This window comes from Suricata suricatta, chromosome 14 (genome assembly GCF_006229205.1).
Source record: "Suricata suricatta isolate VVHF042 chromosome 14, meerkat_22Aug2017_6uvM2_HiC, whole genome shotgun sequence".
Lineage (NCBI taxonomy): Eukaryota > Metazoa > Chordata > Mammalia > Carnivora > Herpestidae > Suricata > Suricata suricatta.
Window position 1 is genome coordinate 34,852,283 of NC_043713.1, and position 20,059 is coordinate 34,872,341.

Below are 20,059 nucleotides of genomic sequence, written 5' to 3' on the forward strand. Positions count from 1 at the left end.
GGGGGAGGGGGGAAAAGAGGTGGTGGTGATGGAGGAGGGCACTTGTGGGGAAGAGCACTGGGTGTTGTATGGAAATCAATTTGACAATAAAACATTAAAAAACAAAACAAAAAACAAAACAAAAAAGTATCTAAAGTATCTTTTGTGAAAGTCTTAGAACTATAAACTTCTATGGAAATCCTGCCCACACAAACCAAACCACAAATCCTTAATAAGCAAAAACTCCCAAAACAGAGAAGAAAACATATCCCTTTCTAAATCATAAGTGTTAATATAAAACCATCATCAAGATAAAAAATGGGATTTTTCATAGCCAAGTGTCTGAACTAATGAAGTCAGGTTGCTAATTGGTTATGCTGTTACAGAGAAAAAGACCAAAATAATTCCTGAAGAATTTTTTACTACTCTTTTTTTAAGTAAATTTTTGAGTGAGGAGTGAAGGAAGAAGGGGACAAACGTAAGAAGAAGCAAGGAGTTTAATACTGGAAAGTCAAAGCATCATCCAGGAGCCTCAGGGTGGTTTCCTTCCATTTGAACATCTTGCAGTGTCATAGACACAGACAGGAAAGCAAACCCAACGTGTGTGACCAAGTGAGACACAGTCAGCATTCAGACAGATCCAAATGTCTAGCCATGCACATAACGGATTTTCTCCTTAAACCTTGCCACGATACTACATCTTATCTTCAGTCTCCTGAAACATTGAAGGCTGGCTGCAATACATATTATGATCTCTCTTGGAATTAGAAATAACATTAAAAAGTACAGCAAAATGAAGAGGGCACTTCAGAGAAAATTCTTTAGCTTCCCTCAGTCTGCAAATGCTAACATCAGAACTCCAGCACAGAAACACAGAGCACTCCTCCCGACCCCTTCTGCTCCCTGCCCTCCTCCCATTTAGTCACTTCTTGATAAGGGCTGGTATACTAAAGGTGTTAAGATGATTATCCCTCATACTATCTTCTCATAGCTTCCCAGTATGTATCTACTTTCTGTTTTTATTTATTTTTTATTTTTTAATTTTTTTTACATTTTTTTATGTTTCTTTTTTTTCATAATATTTTATTGTCAAATTGTTTTCCATACAACACCCAGTGCTCTTCCCCTCAAGTGCCCTCCACCATCACCACCACCTGTCTTCCCCTCTCCCCCCTCCCTCCCAACCCTCAGTTCATTCTCAGCATTCAACAGTCTCTCAAGTTCTGCATCCCTCTCTCTCCCCAACTCTCTCTCCCTCCTCCGTTCCCCCTGGTTCTCCATTAGGTCTCTCTTGTTTTCCTGCTAGACCTATGAGTGCAAACATATGGTTTGATCCCCTTTAACAGACTCCATAATCAATGAGAACACATACACATTCTCATCTGATAACTAAACAACTATGTTAGGATCCTGGGTCTACTCTAGCCTTAAATAATTGATGCTGAGCAACTTACTTAATCTCCCTGACCCCTATAAAAGAGGATAACTGGGGTGCCTACCTCCTAAGGTTAAGGGGTAAGAATTAAATACGTCAATACATATGACGAATTTAAAATAGTATCTGGTACAGGGTAAGTGCTATGGAAATATCACCTATCATTGTTGCTGCTGTTATTATTATTATTAACGTTTTATTTCTCAGAGAGAGAGAGAGATACTGTGAGCAGGGGAGGGTCAGGGAGAGAGGGAAACATGGATTCAGAAGACAGGCTCCAGGCTCTGAGCTGTCAGCACAGAGCCCAACATGGGGCTCGACCCCACAAACCGTGAGATCATGACCTGAACCAAAGTTCGACACTCAACCGACAGAGCCACCCAGGCGCCCCAACTGCTGTTGGTATTATTAAAATAGCTATGAGTCTAACGGGGTAGAAAAGTGGAAAATGAATATATTTTAGACTCAGACAGAAGGTTTAATAGCGTGCCTCACACTAACAATGTAACCTTGGATAAGTTCCTTAGCCTTAGAAAAGCTATCTCATCATTTGTGAACTGGAGACAACAATACTTACTTATGGCATTTTGAGGATTAATAAAAGATAGTGTTTATAAAACAAATTACACAGAGAGAAGTGATCAATAAATAATAAATAACAGTGATTATTATCACCACCATCACCCAGCTTCTCTCCAAACAATAAGGAATTCTTCTGCCCTCTGTAGAAGTCATACATTTTAATTTGAGTTCTTTGAGGGAAACCAAAAAAATGCAAATTTAATTTCACTGCAAACGACTAGCCAAAGAAGAACTTTCCCATATCCAAGAAAAGGAGAAATAGGAGAAAGGTACATTTATCTAACATTTTGCCAAATCAAATCCTTGGACAAAAGCACATGGAATCATGATCTTGCTAGAGGTCTAAGTAAGAACACATTAACAAGGCAGTTTCATTATATATGTACTGTTCATTTAAAGAGCTATCACCCCACTTTGTTGCTTTACTAACGTATCAGTGATTTGTCTATACTAAAATAGTTTTTGAGACTTGTACAAATAAAATCAGCGCTTTGATTAAAGGTGGTAGACTGAACAGTAAAAAAATGGTGGGAAAGGAATATAAAAAGGTACAGACACACAGGGTTAAAAACAGAAAATATAATACTAACAAAGCTTTGGATTTCGGAAAGTAGGTAGATCAGTAAATGAGCTAGCATGAACAAAACAGAGTCCTAATTCAGGAGTAGACTGACTGGTATTATCTCAGGAATGGGAAACACTGGGCATTACTAAAAAGGAGGGTGGAAACGAGGCTGAAAAGAGAAATGTTGGTTCCAAGTCTCTTTAAGAAGGAGACAGGAGGTTTTAGAAGATTTGTTTTTAAAAGAAAAAAGGTATATTAGCTAAAATAAGCAGAGAAGTCAAGAAAGCACTCTAGACTACAGAAACCACATGCAGCAGCAGAAATAAAAAGAGATGAGAATGTTTTCAAAAGTACAGCATTAAAAATCACGTGATCCTAGGGGGTCAGTCTATGGTCTGCCACTAATGAGCTATGTGAACCAAAGTGTCTGAGTTTGCACTTCTGTGAATGAGGGACCCAGATTTCACAACAGTATCACCTGAGGACAGAATGCCTTCTTAAAAATCATGTTTGGAGTCCATCCTTTGAAATTATGGTTCCTGGCTATGTGTGTTATAGGGAAAGCCCCCCCACCACCACCACTGAACAAGGTGCTCTCAAAAACCTATTTCTAATTTCAACACTTTATACTTCAAAATAATGAAGAAGCATAGATATAATTAAGCTCACTCAACAGAAACTCATTGAGAGCTTTCCTTTACAGTCTTGAAACACACAAGGGACAGGCATAGAAGAGTAACAATATGAATTTACTCCACTAATGAACATTTGTCAAATGAATGAATGTAACCATGGTACTACTGTCATGAGTTTAATTTTATAACTTCAATTAAATACGTTCATTTCTAATAAACCACTATAGGATTCAAACTTTCTGATATGGGAAGTTTATAAATGGGTTCATAAACTATATAACTAATTTCATTTAAGTCTATCCTAGATGTCCAGCTAACTGACAGCTTTGATGTGCCTACTTCCCACAATTTTTTAAATTCTTCTGTCATAGGATCCCAGCCTTAGCTTTTTTTATTCTTATTTTTATATTATTTGAAAGGTAATAAATGAAAACAGAAGTAAAATTACAGTTACAGGAGGAAATATCATGAAAAGCAAAAGCATCCCTTTCCCCTACTCCCAATCCATTGACAGAGGTAAATCCTTTGACTTTCGTTACTCTTGTGTTACCTCCACAACTTTACTATGTTTAGACCTCTATTTCTTCAATTATAGTTATGTATTTGTTAAGGAAATACAGCATTTTCCTCACTATGAAAGATGTAGAATTTAGCTCACTTATGCTACTACATTCTTTATAATTTTTCCTAGCTATGTTTTTATCTTTAGTTTTATACATTACCTTTCTAACTTGAATAATAATTATGAGCTCTACTTGCTCCATCACTCTAGACTCTATCTCCTGACTCCCCAGTCTATAAAATAAGAAAGTCCGTATCCATATTTCCTTCCACCTCTGTGCCTCCCCATCACGATCCGGCTTCTAACACACTGCCATCCCTCTCACATCACCAAGGTTTTAGCATCTGTAATTCTCAGAAACAATGACTGGATCTTCCATGCTCTGTTTACAGACTTACTATGAAAATGGAAAGTCTAAAACATAAAAAATAGGTAACTGTCACAGCAGAGACAGCATATGTGATTCGATTAATTGGAAGTAAGAGGTCAGCATATGGTCACTAAACTAGATACTTGAAAGAGAGTGTCCTAAGTGTAGAGGTCAATGGCATTGCCTTTCTAACATTCAACTCAGAACCACGCCTCATTTTGGTTTATTTCATTTTGAACCATGACTTTCCTGTTCAGTTTTTCATTTTTACTACATTTCTAAGTACCTCCTTCTCCCAGTTGGTAGGAATACTTGCTGTTCCTTTTGCCCAAAACACTCTTCCTAGACTCCTTATATGCTGGCTTTTAATATTTGAGGTCTCAGCTCAAGTGCTATCTCCCCACCAAAGGAGTGCAGCTGTTTATTCACATTATTTGTAGAAATGCTCAATTAAATACTGATTTGCTCTTAAGTAGCTTCTTTTCAGAACTGCTGCATGGCTGTGCTCCAGCAAAATAAAAAAAGGATTCAGGAAAGATGAACATATAGCCTTTAAGAAACACCAGAACTAACCCAAAAGTAAAGAGTAAAGAAAGGTCACATGTTGAAACAAAATGCAAGTGAACACTTGCCTCACACCAATCCCCCAAATCAATTCCAGGTGAATTATAAAGCCACATATCAAAGATAGAACTATAAAACATTTAGAAGATGATGTACAAGAGTATTTTATGTGTTGGAGGAGAGAAGGACCCTAAATATACAAATCACAAAAGATGTTAAATTCAATGATTTTAAAATTAAGAACTTCTATTTATAAAAAAAAAAAAAAAACACCATTAAGACAGTGAACAGGGGCACCTGGGTGGCTTAGTCTGTTAAACGTCTGTCTTCGGCTCAGGTCATGATCTCACGGTTCGTGGGTTCGACCCCGCGTCAGGCTCTGTGCTGACAGCTAGCTCAGAGCCTGGAGCCTGCTTCAGATTCTGTGTCTCTGACCCTCCCCTGTTCATGCTGTCTCTCTCTGTCTCTCAAAAATAAATAAAAAACATTAAAAAAAAAAAAGACAGTGAATGATAAGCCACAAACTGGCCACGGATGTCTGCAGCACATACAGCCAACAGAGGAAAACATCCAGAGTATGTGAAGAACTTCTACAAATCAATATGAAAAGACAAACTACCCAAAAGAAAAGTGGGCAAAACCTGAAAGGGTATTTCACTGAAAAGAAAAGCGACAATGTACATATGGAAAGAGGCTTGACTCCCCTAGAGGTCCGAGAAATACAAATGATGGTGACTATGAGGTGCCCTTACGCTAGTCTGTTCCACAGGTGGCCCCAGAAACTCCAGCCCTCCTAGCATCCCCTCCGGCCAACCCTGGTCTGGCTCAGTCACTCAGTTTAGCCAACAGCACATTGCCAGTAATGGACCAAATTGGTAAAAACACTGGGCAGCTTCCATTTTTGATAGAAGCCCCGAGTCTGCCACAAGAAGTCTAGCTACTTTGCTAGATGGAGCACAAGGAGAGGCTACCTGGGAAGAGAAGGAAGGCCCTGCTGTGCCAGCATCATAGCTTCTAGGCCAGAGACAGGCAGCCTCATAGGTGACCACAGACAAGACCGGCAGAATAAGCACGCAGCTGAGCCTAGCTCAAACTGCAGAGTGCTAGCTATTTGTCTAAGTTTGGGGATGGCACGTTAAGTTGCCACAGATGACAAAAATGAAAAGTCATTTGACTGGTTTCATCTTCCAACAACCTGAAAGGTAAAAAAGCTGTTATATATCTTGAGGAAAGAAGTCCATTCAATAGATGTAACACTTTTTTGAGAACATATTCTACTAAGCAAAATTTCCAAATATTTATTAGATGCCTTTTTAGGACAGAGAAGAATTTATACAGAAGAAAAAACTTTCAAGATTCAAAATAATAAAAGATTCTAAATCTTAATTGCCAACTATAATGAAATGATTAAACTGTATTACAGCCAATAGAACACTATGAAGCCATTATGGAAAATGCCAAAATATAATATTATGAATCCACAATTGTAAGTACACAAAGATTAGAATTATATTTTTCAAATACACAGGTAAAATACACAGGGAAATCATAAGGATTGTGAATTTTTTCTAGTCTGTTTTCCAAATTTACTATAATATAAATTACTTTTATAATTAAAAAATTATAATTTTCAAGGATCAATGAATGAATGGATAGAAGAGATAAGAATGAGGAGTAAGGGGAGCTATTAATTTTCTGAAGATCTAGAAATCACTATTAACCATTAACACAAGGAGCTACTTCAAGTGAGGGCAAAGCAAAGGCTGTCATTCTTAGCGCCAGTATCTACCATTAGTATATGAGTTTGTTCTTTCAACAGTACATGTGATTTGTCAATATCTACCATTTCAAAACATTTTTATATTCTTTGAACACATATTTCCACTTCAGGGAATTTACCCAATAGAAACACTTGGAAACATATTCAAAACTATATGTACAAGAATGGTCACTGCAGTATTCTTTGTAATAGTAGGAAATTAGAAAGAACCCAAATATATATTAAGAAGACTGATTAATTAAATTATGATACATCTAGAAATGTATGAAACATACACTAGAAAAATGCATGGACTTTAAAAAGAATGCCATGTATACATATATGTACTCCGCTGGAAAGTATATGAAACTTATTATTAAGAAAATAAAGTGACAAAACTTGCATGCCTAGAATTAACCTACTTTTCTAAAATTACAGTATTAGATCTGCAGAGAAAAATATTTGGAGTAGTATACATTAAAGTTAACGGTAGTTGCTGCTGAGGGAGGAGAATACAGAGGCCTTGGAATTAATTTACCATATATTTTTAAATTGCTTTAATATTCTAAGACCAAAATATGTTAGCTAACAATAACAATGAAACAATAAACTATCTTAAAAAAAAGACGGACCTCGAGGGTGTCATGCTAAGCAAAATAAGTCAGGCGGAGAAGGACAGATACCATATGTTTGCACTCATAGGTCTAACAGGAAAAACCTGACAGAGGACCATGGGGAGTGGAAGGGGGAAAGAGAGTTGGGAGAGAGAGGGGCACAAATCATGAGAGACTACTGAATACTGAAAACAAAATGAGGGTTGAAGGGGGAAGGGAGATGGTGGTGATGGAGGAGGGCACTTGTGGGGAAGAGCACGGGGTGTTATATGGAAACCAATTTGACAATAAACTATTTAAAAAAAAAGCTGTGTTCACAATGATGAAATACTAATTCCTCAGCTTTTTCTGGAGTTCCAGGGGGCTGAACCTCTTTTCTTAATGATTTAAAGAAATCAAAGAGCCATGTTTAGATGGGAATAAAAGCAGAAACAATTGGGGAACAATTGAGTGGAGGCTTCTGTTAATCTCTCTAGATCTACCCATGTTCCCTCCCTGGTGCCCCATCTAAGAGCAAATGTAGCCTGGATGGACCACAGATCGGAGTTTAGGCAGCAGTTCTGGTGAACCCAGATGAACCCAAGTAACCCAAATGACAGTTGAACATAGCAATCCGTTTTATAGAGTGCCCTTTTTCCTTATGCTCTGAACCAAATGAACACTGGTGGTTACAAAGATTTTATTCTTAGAAGATGAAAAACCCTTTATTCACCGATCTCAATTTCAATCTCAAAGCACTCAGTGCCGGTGACTATAGGACCTCAGGACTCATAGAAATGAAAACAAGGTGTGATAATCAGTCCCTAAGCTGACACAGTGTTATAAGCACAAAAGGTGAATAATCAAACATAGGGACATTTCCAAACACATGATGTTTTTGGTTTTCATCAGAATCTACTTCCCATTCTCAGAAAAAAATCAGTTCTAACAGTAACAATAATAATAATTGAGAAGGGTCTGAGAGCAAGGTAAAAATGTATTTGTTTTCTACTTATTAATTCATTTAATCTTGACAGATTCCCTGTAAGTCATATTCTCTTAATCTTCTGCATTTTACAGATGAGGAAATTGACACTTGCTAATGTTAAGTAACTTGTCCAAGGTCACAGTAAGTGGTAGAGCTTACTGTATAAAAACCTAAACATTCTAGCTCCGAAGTTCATGCTCCTCACTGGCATGTAGAAGGAATCCTTCAGAAATAAGCAGAACAACTTTTTGTCTACCAAAGAGCAAGCACTGCAGCAAGCCTATAAATATAAATCAATACTCCCAAATACAGCTTAAGGAAGTACAATGCTGTAGCTTGTCAAATGGTCACTTATAAAATCTTTCACACACACAATATTTAAAAACCATGAATTGTAATCTAGGCTATGGCCGAATGCCTAACATTTCTAAGTCATGGTGATGGCTGTCTATTTACTGGTTAGGAGAGTAGTAATTTATTGTGGAGTAAACCGATGGAGTGCGCACAACCGTACTCTGTTAACAGGCATGGCAAAAAAAAAAAAAAAAACTAAAGCAAGGAAGTGTCAGATTTTATAGCTACTTCTTCAGTCTATTTTCCCTTATATGAAAGTGTCATACTTAAAACATTTAAAAGTCAATTTATCTGGAGAAAAGATTCATATAAAATCTATTTTCAAAATGGATATTCAGCCTATTGCCATCAGAGCTGATTGCTCTTATATGTAAGCTTCATTCAAGTTTCTGCAGATTTGAAAATCAAAAGACTGACATTTAAAGCCTGTGTAATGTGTAATTACAAAGAGATTAAAATGAGAGCATTTCTACTTGTCAGGAATATACTGTTTGTTAGGGTAATGACTATATTAACTGCTTACAAGTTTCTTTTATGAGTATTAAATATATCATGTACCATTAAATATATTATAGGGGAAGAGATAAAGCTGAACCAGGGCTGGAGAATTTACTTGGATCACAATAAGGTCAGGCAACTAGAACTTGAAAGAAAAATCATGCAGTTCTTCTTCCTGTTTTTTAAACAGCTTTATAGAGGTATAACTGACATGTAATAAACTGTACATATTTAAATTGTACACGTTGATCAGCGTTGGCATGTGTATATATCCAGGAACCACCACCATGATCAAGATAATGAACTCCATAATCTCCAAAAGTCTCTTTGTGTCCCTTTGCAACTTCTTATACTTACTTACTCCTGCACCTGCCTAAGTGGGTGAACACTAATCTACTTTCTGTCATTAGAGATTATTTGGCTTTTTCTAGAGCTTTATATTGATAGAATTATACAGTTCATAATTTTTAAGTCTGTATTCTTTAACTCAGCTAAATTATTTTGATCTTTATCCATGTTTTTGCATGAATCAGTCATTCCTTTTTATTATTCATTGTATGGACATACCACAATTTGTTTATTAGTGTACCTGCTAATAACATGTGGGTTGTTTCAAGTTTGGGACTATGAAAAATAAAGCTGCTGTGAACAATAGCATTGGGTAAATTCCTAGTAAAATGGATGGAGGTGTGTGCTTTTGCAAAGTTGTTATACAACTTTGCATTCCTATCAGCGGTGCAAGAGACTTCCAGTTCCTCCACATCTCTGTTTCACAGGGTAAGCTTTTACATTTTTGAACAATAGCCACATTTCTTATAGTTGTGTAGTGGTACATTATTGTGGTTTTTATATTCATTTCCCTAATTATTAATGATTGTTGAGCATCTTTTCAGGTGTGTATTTGTCATCTGTGCATCTTCTCTTGTGAAGCACCTGTCCTAATCTTTTGCCCATTGTTTTAATTCAGTGGTTGGTTTGCTTCCTTGTTATTGAGGTTTTTTTTTTTAAGCTCTTTTTATATTCTGGAGGAATCCTTTATCAGATATTTGTATTCCAAATGTTTTCTCTCAGCCTATAGTTTGTCTTTTCTTTCTTTTAACAGAGATTTTTTTAAGAGCAGAAGTTTTAAATTTTGAAGTCCAATTTCTCAATTGGTTTTTTTTTTTTTTTATGGATTGTGCAACTGGTGTTGTAGCCAATGAATCTATGACTAACCCAAGGTTTCAAAGATTTTCCCCTGGAAATTTTATAGTTTTGTTTTTACATTTATGTCTATGATCTAATCAGGTACTCAAATGCCCCAAGAATTACTTTTACCCCTCTGGTTGATAGGAGAAGGCACTATTCCTAATTGTTATTTTACTAATACTAATTCTGAAGTGAAACAGGTGCTTTCTTTGAAAAGTTTCCATCCCTTGCTCCTCACCAATTAAGTTTTCCTTGTTAGTCGGAATGAACTCCAAAATAATAGTAATTCCTTCTACCTCTTTACTTTCATTGATGCCAAACGTCATTACATATTTCAGATTTATAACAATAAGTCTTCTAGTATATGCCCAGTATTATATATTTGGAGTCCCTGTTACTATCTTATTTCCATGGCAATCTTTACTCAGTTTTTAGGGTAGCATCATCTACTTTCTAATCTGTAGACTCCCACAATTGTATCACTTCCCCATCTTTTTCCTATGTTTTACCCTAATGTTTTTAACTGTGTGCAGAATGAAAAAGTGTCTTTATTCTCAAATTCTTTAAAAACATTTTTTAATGTTTTTTATTTTTGAGTGTGAAGGGGTTAGAAAGAGAAAGGGAGACACACAGAATCTGAAGCAGGCTCCAGGCTCTGAGCTGTCAGCACAGAGCCTGACATGGGGCTCGAACCCATGAACCGTGAGATCATGACCTGAGCTGAAGCCAGATGCTCAACCGACTGAGCCACCCAGGTGCCCCTATTCTCTAATTCTTAAATCAGTTGTAAGTCGAGTTGACATTGATTTAGATCTGATTTAAAGGCCTAATTTATTTCTCATTTGGCTTATATAATGCCTACAGTTTATATCTATGATAGGCATCAGAGCTTCTTGAACCTAGAGTTCACCTCTAAGATTTCTGAGTCTCCAGAAGCATAATGATAAGCGTTCATGCTGTCTTCTTTCACAACAATACTAGCCTGGAGCTGAGGGAGAAAGAAATCTGTGGTTAAAGGCTCAGATGCAGCCGTGATACCATACTCTTGGAGAACTGATGAAAGTAAATCCAAAAATAAGAAACACTGGCAAGGTTCAAGACTGACCTGTAAAGAAGAGAATATCTATTGCTGATCACTTGATAAAAGACACAACAACAGTGGGAAGGATTTAGAGGAAAGATTTGCTGCTCTATCCTACAAGAAGGTGACAGGACCCCATTAGACAGAAGAGTAGATATGGAGTACACAATATTTCTATTTACCTCTAAGGAACACGAATGTTCAACAGAAAGGAAGTAAAGAGACTAGACAAAAGGAAAGCTAGAACAGATTAAAAGTACCAAGTCTGAATGTTGATTGAGGCATATCCAAATGTAGGAAAGAGTTATTAACACAGCAGGCTCAAGACTGCTATCCTTAGAAAACCTGTTTGCAAGGTTGGCCCTTAACTGTCACTATGGGAACGTGGATTTTGAGGGAATTCTCACCATTCCCTAACTGATAATGGCATTTGACCATGCCCACGTGGTTTGCACAAACAATATTGTTTATGCTGAGCATCGGCTTTCCTTCAACAAGTCTGGAAATCAATACAAGCTAGGCAAAGGGTGCCTACATGACCAGCCCTCAATAAAAACTTCAGGCACTGAATCTCCTATGAGCTTCTCTGGTAGAGAGCACTTCCTGTATAATAGATGCAGAGAAATTAAGTGAATTCTATTGACTCCACTTGGACAATATTCTTACAAGATTGTATCTGATTTACTCCAAACTTCTCCCCATGTACCTTTTCCTTCTGTTGATTTTGCTTTATACCCTTTCTCTGTAAAAAATCAGCTGTGAATACGACTATATACTGAGTCTCATGGGTTCTCTTAGGGAGTCACCAAGCCACTTCCCAATGGGGTGGTCACGGGAACGCTGATACACTGAGTTTCTGGGTTTAACAGATGAATATGGTCCCTTGCTTGAAACAAATGTAAAGTCAAGGTGGCATCGGTTCCGGCTGGGTGTTCCCCTCTATGAGACAGTGCACTCAGCACTCAGGCAAATGCTCTGAAAGAAGAGGCACCAAGCAACAAGATGCATTTATGTAGCAGAGTGAGGACAGAGAAAAAAACAGCAGGCACTCAATCTGTCAAGCATGCAGGCTTTCATCAAGCACTTATTTCATGCCCAAAGTAGAGCAGAATGCTAAACATCTTTTGAGAACTCTTAACACTGCACAAAGGTATAAGTCAAAGAAATAGATTTATGAATCAACAGAGCATTTAACTGAAAAAGTTAGTGACTTGACTCAGTCTGGAAGAAACGGAGTTATCAACATGGTTTAGCTAACCCACGAGAATAGTATTACCTCTCAATGCCAATGAAAGACTTTACTGGAGGAACAATGGACTGAGGCTTCAATGATAAAAAGTCCTGTCTTCAGGGAGACACACAAATTACCTTCTATGTTTATACTTCCTTCTAGCCTATTCCCTTAACATGTTGCCTCCATAAGCAGTATATTTATATCTGACTGATTAAAACGCATGATTCTCACTCTTAAAAATTCTATAAGGTAACCAGGAAGGCACAACACTCTAGGGACTGTTTATCAGGTTTTTTTCTAAATCAATATTCCATTTCAAATGAAATAAATTGACTTAGCAAAGCAGAAATCATTCGTCTGGCCTGGGAGATTAAGATCATATAACAACAAAAGTCAAATGTTAAACTCCAATTCCTAAATTTACCTGACTGCTCCACTCAGAGATTTCCTCCAGTTCAGTATTCTTAAGATTTAGCATCACAAGATTTAGAGCTGGAAGGAACCGTAGAAACCATCAAGTCTATTCCAATGTTTGACAAAAGAGATTTAATGTATCCCTCCTACGGCAGTTAAAATAGAGTATCTTGCATTATTTATTTTCTTTTCTATCCATCTATCCAACTTTCCTTCCTTCCTTCCCTCTCTCCTCCTTCTCCTGTCCCTATATTCATTCTGTCCCTTTAATCAGAGTAAGTCATTAGAAGAGAAGACCTGCATCTAATTCAGGTTTTTGGTAGCTAATATTGTAACCTGTGAAAATCAGTCCTGCAGTAATTACGTTTAATTGTAACACTGGAATTTTCATTGAGTTTGATTCCCTATTATTCAACAATAAAATCTGCTACCAATGAAAAGGTAAAAACATATGCAATATACCACAGATTCTTTCTAAAAAGGACAGATCTCACTCAAGCTTACAAGCACAGCTATGACTAGCTCATCTCTTTAAATAGTAAACTTACTGATTATGGGAACCTATAAACTTCTCATATTTGGGCATTAGTGTCATCACTCAAAGAGCAGTGTCCAATCTGGTAGTCAGTAGCCATGTGCGGCTATTAAAATAAAAATTAATTAAAATTAAGCTAAATGGTCAGTCTCATTAGTCCCATTTCAAGGGCTCATGTGTCACCATGTTGGACAACGCACACACAGAAAGCAGAGTTCCATAATCGCAGACAGTTCTGCTAGACACCACGTTCTAGGAGACATTCCACTCACAGGGTACTGAGACTCACAGTTGTTTTGCTTATATTCCATGACAGGCCTAACCCAGAGGCTTTCTGCCAAGACAAACAGTAAGCATATATCTAAGACACATATAAAAAAATTATAGGTATAAAAGATAAACAACAGAGTTTTTAAAGTAGCCATGTGGTAGGACTTTAAAATTATTTTTCTAAAAGACATAGTTGGCCTACTGAAGTGGGGGAAAAGCTTTATTATTTTTTAAATTATGTTTTAATTTGTAGAAGTTATTTAGAAACAATATCAAGTGGGTAAAGATGGTCAAAAGGTTTAACTTCCCGTTATAAGAAAATTAAATCTTAAATATATAATGTACAACATGATGACTATAGTTATCAACACTGTATTATATATTCGAAAGTTGCTAAGAGTAGATCCTAAAAGTTCTCATCCCAAAGGAAAAGACATTTCTATCTATGTGAGGTGATGCATAATAACTAAATTTAAATAATTTGTAGTATATACATAACAAATCATTATGTTGTACATCTTAAACTTATAGAATGTTATATGTCAATTATATCACAATAACACTATAAAAATATGAATAAGTGAAAAAAACGAGTAAAAGAAAAAATCAAACAATAAAAAATTGTAAAAACAAAGTACATCAGATTTCATATATCCTTTACCCAGATTTACATATTATTACATTATACCCTATTTTCTTCACCATTTGCATTTTAGACATTTGCACACACACACACACACACACACACACACACACACACAATATTTTTCTGAAGTACTTGAGAATGACTTACATACATCATGACCCTGTATTCTGAAATATTTCAGTGACCATTTCTTATGAATAGGAATATTCTCTTACATAACCACAGTACAATTATTAATTCCATAAATTTTATCTAATCTACCATCAACATTCTGCTTTTCTGATATTCCTGCCAACATGAGAAGATACGGTCCAGGGTCAGATACTGCATTTGTCATACTAAAGGGAGGGAGAGAGAGGGGGAGACAGAGAATCTGAAGCAGGCTCTATGCTGTCAGCGCAAAGCCTGACATGGGGCTCTAACCCATGAGTCATGAGATCATGATCTGAGCCAAAGTTGGATGCTCAACTGAGCCACTCAGCTGCCCCTAATTATCATATCTCATAATTCTCCTTTTATTTGAAATATTTCCACAGCTTTTGTCTTTTATAACAGTTCCATTTTTGAAGTATATAGTCCCCTACCTCATTTAGAAAAAGGCTCATTATTTTGTGTTTGATGTTTCCTTGAGATTTAGATTCAGGTTATGTGTTCTCGGTGGGAACACTGAATAGATGATGTGTTTTCATGGTTTAACACAAGAGTCCACCAGGCTTTCTTGGGAGATGTTAATTTTGATCACTTGGACAATTTTTCCACACTGAATAATTACCAGGTATTTTGCCCTTACAATTAATAAGCAGTGTAAAGGGAGACACCTACAGACCCTATAAATATCCTGATCTTCCTTCTCATTTGCCCCTAGACTGAACGGCCATTGATGACTCTTGCTTGATTCAATTTTTTTTCAATTATTATTTTTTCAAAATAATACTTTTTCAACTTTAGCACTTCTTCCATATTTACCAGTTGGCCTTCAGCACTATATGTCTGGATGTGTGTATCTGTCTATCACTGGTATGGACCCATGATGTCCATTCCTCCCAATAGTGTATAATTCATTTGTTCTTCTCTTCTTAATTCTTTAGCTAATTTAAGTTCTTATTGTGTAAGACAGTTCCTATATTAGGTGATATTATTTAAAAATGAGTTGATGACTGTGTTATTAACATAATCCCAAATTGGCTGGGAATGTAAGGCCTGGTCCCTAATGACAAGAAAGTGGGGGACAGGCGGAGAAGGGGAGAGCAAATGTGGAAGATTGGATGGTGTGGAAGTGTTCTCACATGACATCTGACTCCGAAAAGAAAGCACCTGGAATAAAGCAGCCACAGGCTTCCCAGCTACAGCTGTTAGCCACGGAGGGAGACTGTCCTAATTTACGTTTTGAAGACTGGCTTCTATTTAAGGGACAACGTATGGTTAATGAGTTAAGTTTCTGTGCAAGAAAATTCCTGAGAAATTACGATGCAGAGCAAAATGGGGCAAAAATAAATGTAAAAGAATGGCAAAAGTGGCAGCATTAACTGCATATGAATAGAATCAGGACTATAGTTCAACACAAAGATATGTCACAGTAGTGCAGCAACCCCACCATTACTGATTTTTCCCTTACCCAAACTAAGAACTATGCAGGGTTATCTTGCATGCTCCCCTTCACCACCCAATTCAATCAGTGCTCAAAGGTTCTAAAGAAATGTGATTTCCCCCCGCAATAGTTAATTCAGAGTTGCAGGAAAGGGCAGACTTGTCATGAAATAATTACCCTCAAAAAGGAGAAATCTCATGAAATAAAAGACTGGTTTCTGCATGTGAAAGTTTAGACATAAAATTTTCAGTTAGGTATATTCAAGATGACAGTCATAGAAATTAATGTCAGTTTCAGAGGATGGTGTGCTTTAGAGACAGAAAACGTAGAATCAGAGTGACACCCCCATTGCCTGGAAGACTGAAAAACAGAGCTGCCATTGGCAAGGAAAGGTCACTGGGTGGTCTTCTGAGTATGTGAGGCACACATGTCACTCTGAAGACACAACCTTCACACAGCAAACCCTGACACGTAAGGGGAGTTCACCAGTGGTCAAATGAAAACAAAGTAGAGAAGAGGGTTGCACTAGGGGCAGAGAAATGAAGGAAAACTGAAGGCTAAAAAAACAGAAGTTGGAATGGAATGATCTCATAGGCATTCCTTCTTCCCTTTACTTTCTCGTCTTCTATCAAAGAAAATGAAAGATCAAAGTAGTTAAATGATTTATCCAAATGCACACATTGAATTATAGAAAGAGCAAAAACTAGGACCCCAAACTCATTTTCAACCAAGCAGCTGAGGTATAATGGCAAGAACACTGACCTTGAGATTACAAAATCTGGGTTTGAATCTTCACTTCCACTGGCTCGTTCAATGGGCCTGGGCAAGCAATGGCACTTTAACACTTTGAAAGAAACTCACTGGCAGTCTAAGAAAAGTGAGTTACCAGAGATTTATGTGAGTAGAGAGTAGGTTACTCTTAAAAGCTGTAAGTTAATGTTAAGAGGTTCCTAAAGTAGAACTCTGAAATATAAGTGGTAAGACCTACAGAAACCAGAGAAAGCCTATTACCTCACTGTACATGAGGGATAAAATTTCAAATAATAGTGAGGATACAAATGGAGTAAATATAGAAAAAGTACATTTGCATTATCTCCTGGTTCTCTCCACCCAAGTCTTTGAAACCCAACAAAAGTCTAGAAGTATTAAGGGACTAGACTCTGTTTCTCTCCTTAATATAGAGTTTTGAGAGTTCTTCATACACTTTAGATACATTTTTTAAACTTTATTTATTTATTTTGTGTGAGAGAAAGAGACAGAGAGAGGGGAGTGGGGGAGAATCTCAAGCAGGTTCCACACAGGCAGTGCGAGACTCAAACTCACGAGGCATGAAATCATGACTTGATCCAAATACTTTAGATATAATTTTATCAGACATGCAATTTATGCATATTTTTCCAGAGTTTGAGATTTGAATTTTCATTCTCACATCAGTGTCTTTAAAAACTATTTCGTTCTTAATTTTGATGAAGTGCAGTTTATCAGCTTCCTTTTATAAATCATGCTTGTGGTATTGATTCTAAGAATTTTTCCTTAACCTAAGGTGAAAAGTTTTTTTAAAGTGTTTTACTTCTAGAAGTTTTATAGCTTTATGTTTTATATTTAAGCTTAGGTATAACTACTATATATCAGGTCTAATTATGAATGTTATGTTCTCTCCCATTGATCTATTTGTTTATCTTTACATTACTACAATATCTTTATGACTATAAAAGTAATATCCTTCACATTTCAACATGAATATCAGAAACAGTTTCTACAAAAATGTCTTCTGGAATTTCAGTCGGTATTGTGTTGAATCTATAGATCTGAGGAGGACTGACATGTTAATATTGGTTTCCTTATCCATAAACATGGTATGTCTTTCCATATATTTAGGTGTTCTTTAAGTTCTTTTGCAAAGCAGTTGTGAGAGTATAGGTCACATGTACCTCTGAATGTTTCATATATTTTGATGCTATTACCAAATGCTATGATTTTTATTTAACAACTTAAAATGTTTTAAAGTTTCAATATTCTACTTTATTGCTAACATACACATATATAATTGATCATAAAAAATTTAGTGTGGTAAAATAGAGATAAAACTTATCATCTTAACCATACTTAAGGATGCAACTCAGTGTTACTAAATTAATAATATTGTGCAACCAGCACCACTGCACATCTTCCTAACTCTTCATTTTGTAAAACTGAAACTCTATACCTGTTAAACAATAGCCACCATTCCCCCCCTGCAGCTACTGGCAACCATTTCACTTTCTGTCTCTATGATTTTGATTACTCTAAGTAACTCATCCAACTGTTATACAATTAATTTTTGTAAATTAATCTTGTACCTTGCAATCTTCCTAAACTCATACAACTTCTAGTAGCACTTTCGTTAATTAGTAAAAAGTCCGTGTGTTCACTTACACTTTATGTGGACTTACATTTTGATCATGTTACCTTAACATAAATGAAGTTTTAGTGCTTTTCCAATTTGTATGGCATTTTATTTCTTTTTGTATTGGCTAGAACTTACCATATCATGTTAAATAGAAAAAGTGGAAGAAAATAACTATGGCTTATTCCTGATCTTTCACCATTAAAAGTATAATATTATCTATAAGTTTTTGTGAGATGATCTTTTTTAATAATTTAACTTTTATTTTTTCCATAATATTTTATTGTCAAATTGATTTCCATACAACACCCAGTGCTCTTCCCCACAAGTGGCCTTCTCCATCACCACCACCTCTTTTGAGAGACAGAGAGCGATAGAACATGAATGAGGAAGGAGCAAAGAGTGAAGGAGACACAGAATCTGAAGCAGGCTCCAGGCTCTGAGCTGTCAGCACAGAACCTGACAAGGGGCTTGAACCCACGGACCATGAGATCATAACCTGAGCCGAAGCTGGGTGTTTAACTGACTGAGTCACCCAGGCACCCCTTTTGTGAGATATCTTAATTGGGTTAAAGACATTATAAGTTTTTGGAATTTTGTCATGAATGGAATTGAGTTTTCTCAAATTTTTATTTTTTACGTCTATGGAGAAGAGTGTACTTTTCAGTTTTTACTAATATGGTGAGTAACACTGATTGATTTTTGAGGTAAACAACTTAGTTATAAAGTATTATCTTTTATATTGTTTGATTAAAATTATTAAAATTGTGTTAAGTTTAGCATCTAATTTATGAGGAATATTTGCAATGTTCTTGTAATGTCTTTGGGTTTGTATCAGAGTAATGTTGGCCTCAGATACTGAGTTTATAAGTATTATCTATGAATTTTTTTGAAAATGTATATAGACTTAATACTATTTCTTCCTTTTTATTATTGAAGTATAGTTGACATACAATGTTATATAGTTTCAGGTAAACAATACAGTGATTTTTTTTTTAAATTTTTTTTACATTTATCTATTTTTGAGAGAAAGAGACAGAGAGTGGATAGGGGAGGGGCAGAGAGAGAAAGAGACACAGAATCTGAAGCAGGCTCCAGGCTCTGAGCTAGCAGTTAGCACAGAGCTTGACGCAGGGCTCGAACCCATGAACCGTGAGATCATGACCTGAGCTGAAGTTGGATGCTCAACTGACTGAGCCACCCAGGTGCCCCAACAATATAGTGATTTTATAATTTTTTTTCTTTAATGCTTATTTTTGAGAGAGAGAGAGAGAATGTGAGCAGGGGGGAGGGCCAGAGAGAAAGGGAGACACAGAATCTGAAGCAGGCTCCAAGCTTTGAGCTGTCAGCACAGAGCCCAGCGTGGGTCTCGAACTCTTGAACTGCAAGATCAGGACCTGAGCCGAAGCCAGACGCTTAACCGACGAAGCTAACTAGGCGCCCCTATAATTTTTTACATTACTCAGTGTTCACCATAAGTGCAGGGACCATCTGTCAACATACAACGTTATTACATTATTACAATATTAACCATATTCTCTATGCTGTACTTTTCATTTTGATGAATTATTTATTTTATAACTGGAAGTTTGTACCTCCTAATCCTTTTCACTTATTTATTTAGCTCATCTCCCCTCACTTTGCTTCTGGCAACCACTAGTTTATTCTTTGTATTTAAAAAAATTGGGGGGGCACCTGGGTGGTCTAGTCGGTTAAGTGTCTGACTTCAGCATAGGTCATGAACTTGCAGTTCATGAATCTGAGCCCCACATCAGGCTTTCTGCTGTCATTGCAGAGCCCACTTCAAACATTCTGTCTCCTTCTTTTGTTGCC

The 20,059-nt window shown here is 36.6% G+C and overlaps 1 protein-coding gene and 1 non-coding gene across 4 annotated transcripts in view; one reads left to right on the forward strand and one right to left on the reverse strand.

Annotated features, from left to right (window-relative positions):
• KIAA1328 (KIAA1328 ortholog) overlaps positions 1-20,059 on the reverse strand; it is a 336,176-nt gene that overhangs the window by 177,233 nt on the left and 138,884 nt on the right. The window lies entirely within an intron of this gene.
• Positions 11,149-11,211, forward strand: LOC115278591. The gene has a single exon (XR_003902995.1). It is a non-coding gene; the product is annotated as a small nucleolar RNA SNORD2 (small nucleolar RNA).